We start from the raw sequence: 3,121 nt of genomic DNA, 5'->3' as shown, positions 1-3,121 counted from the left end.
ACCAAAATTTGGAGATATGAGAGAAATGGTACTTAGAGAAGCTCATAAAACCAGATACTCAATACATCCTGGAACGGGGAAGATGTACAAGGATCTCAAGAAACATTTTTGGTGGCCGGGTATGAAAGCCGATGTTGCTAAATATGTAGGAGAATGTTTGACGTGTTCTAAGGTCAAAGCTGAGCATCAGAAACCATCGGGTCTACTTCAACAACCCGAAATCCCGGAATGGAAATGGGAAAACATTACCATGGATTTCATCACTAAATTGCCAAGGACTGCAAGTGGTTTTGATACTATTTGGGTAATAGTTGATCGTCTCACCAAATCAGCACACTTCCTACCAATAAGAGAAGATGACAAGATGGAGAAGTTAGCACGACTGTATTTGAAGGAAGTCGTCTCCAGACATGGAATACCAATCTCTATTATCTCTGATAGGGATGGCAGATTTATTTCAAGATTCTGGCAGACATTACAGCAAGCATTAGGAACTCGTCTAGACATGAGTACTGCCTATCATCCACAAACTGATGGGCAGAGCGAAAGGACGATACAAACGCTTGAAGACATGCTACGAGCATGTGTTATTGATTTCGGAAACAGTTGGGATCGACATCTACCGTTAGCAGAATTTTCCTACAACAACAGCTACCATTCAAGCATTGAGATGGCGCCGTTTGAAGCACTTTATGGTAGAAAGTGCAGGTCTCCGATTTGTTGGAGTGAAGTGGGGGATAGACAGATTACGGGTCCGGAGATTATACAAGAAACTACCGAGAAGATCATCCAAATTCAACAACGGTTGAAAACTGCCCAAAGTCGACAAAAGAGCTACGCTGACATTAAAAGAAAAGATATAGAATTTGAAATTGGAGAGATGGTCATGCTTAAAGTTGCACCTTGGAAAGGCGTTGTTCGATTTGGTAAACGAGGGAAATTAAATCCAAGGTATATTGGACCATTCAAGATTATTGATCGTGTCGGACCAGTAGCTTACCGACTAGAGTTACCTCAACAACTCGCGGCTGTACATAACACTTTCCACGTCTCGAATTTGAAGAAATGTTTTGCTAAAGAAGATCTCACTATTCCGTTAGATGAAATCCAAATCAACGAAAAACTTCAATTCATCGAAGAACCCGTCGAAATAATGGATCGTGAGGTTAAAAGACTTAAGCAAAACAAGATACCAATTGTTAAGGTTCGATGGAATGCTCGTAGAGGACCCGAGTTCACCTGGGAGCGTGAAGATCAGATGAAGAAGAAATACCCGCATCTATTTCCAGAAGATTCGTCAACACCTTCAACAGCTTAAAATTTCGGGACGAAATTTATTTAACGGGTAGGTACTGTAGTGACCCGAACTTTTCCATGTTTATATATATTAACTGAGATTGATATTTACATGATTAAACGTTTCCAACATGTTAAGCAATCAAACTTGTTAAGACTTGATTAATTGAAATAGGTTTCATATAGACAATTGACTACCCAAGTTGACCGGTGATTCACGAACGTTAAAACTTGTAAAAACTATATGATGACATATATATGGTTATATATATAGTTAACATGATATTATGATAAGTAAACATATCATTAAGTATATTAACAATGAACTACATATGTAAAAACAAGACTACTAACTTAATGATTTTTAAACGAGACATATATGTAACGATTATCGTTGTAACGACATTTAAATGTATATATATCATATTAAGATATATTAATATATAATAATATCATGATAATATAATAATTTAACATCTCATTAGATATAATAAACAATGGGTTAACAACATTAATTGAGATCGTTAACTTAAAGGTTTCAAAACAACACTTACATGTAACGACTAACGATGACTTAACGACTCCGTTAAAATGTATATACATGTAGTGTATTTAGATGTATTAAAATACTTTTGGAAGACTTCAAGACATATATCGAAACACTCATACTTAACGAAAATGGTTACAGTTACTTTCCCATTCTTTTCTTTCATCAAGAATTCTAGTCGTATTCTTACCCGTATTATACACAGCTTCAAAACGTACTTACTATGGGTATATACCAATAGGAACTAGCATGGGATTCCACTCTTGATTATGTCATGTATGACTAATCAATTTTAACTTCTACCATGAGCTAGTCAACTAACTAGAACTCCTTTTAACCCCACTCACCACTCACCAATTAACACTCATCATTCACTCCATTTCACTTCCAAATCTCTTTCTAATTCTCTCTCAACACACCCACACTATTATGAACGTATTTTTCCAGTAGTTAATCATCATCTTCATCAAAAATCACTTCAAGAATCAAGCTATAATCATCATAGGAAGAACACTTCAAGAATACTTCAAAAATCCCTTCAAGTTTACTAATTTACTTCCAAGCTTTCTAATCCATTCCAAGTAATCATCTAAGATCAAGAAACCTTTGTTATATACAGTAGGTTATCTTTCTTATTCAAGGTAATATTCATATTCAAACTTTGATTCAATTTCTATAACTATAAACTATCTTAATTCGAGCAAAAATCTTACTTGAACTTGTTTTTGTGTTATGATCCTACTTCAAGAACTTTCAAGCCATCCAAGATCCATTGAAGCTAGATCCATTTTTCTCTTTTCTAGTAGGTTTATCCAAGGAAATTAAGGTAGTAATGATGTTCATAACATCATTCGATTCATACATATAAAGCTATCTTATTCGAAGGTTTAAACTTGTAATCACTAGAACATAGTTTAGTTAATTCTAAACTTGTTCGCAAACAAAAGTTAATCCTTCTAACTTGACTTTTAAAATAAACTAAACACATTTTCTATATCTATATGATATGCTAACTTAATGATTTAAAACCTGGAAACACGAAAAACACCGTAAAACCGGATTTACGCCGTCGTAGTAACACCGTGGGCTGTTTTGGGTTAGTTAATTAAAAACTATGATAAACTTTGATTTAAAAGTTGTTATTCTGAGAAAATGATTTTTATTATGAACATGAAACTATATCCAAAAATTATGGTTAAACTCAAAGTGGAAGTATGTTTTCTAAAATGGTCATCTAGACGTCGTTCTTTCGACTGAAATGACTACCTTTACAAAAAC

The sequence above is a fragment of the Rutidosis leptorrhynchoides genome, chromosome 4, assembly GCF_046630445.1.
Source record: "Rutidosis leptorrhynchoides isolate AG116_Rl617_1_P2 chromosome 4, CSIRO_AGI_Rlap_v1, whole genome shotgun sequence".
Taxonomy (NCBI): domain Eukaryota; kingdom Viridiplantae; phylum Streptophyta; class Magnoliopsida; order Asterales; family Asteraceae; genus Rutidosis; species Rutidosis leptorrhynchoides.
This window is presented reverse-complemented; position numbering follows the sequence as displayed.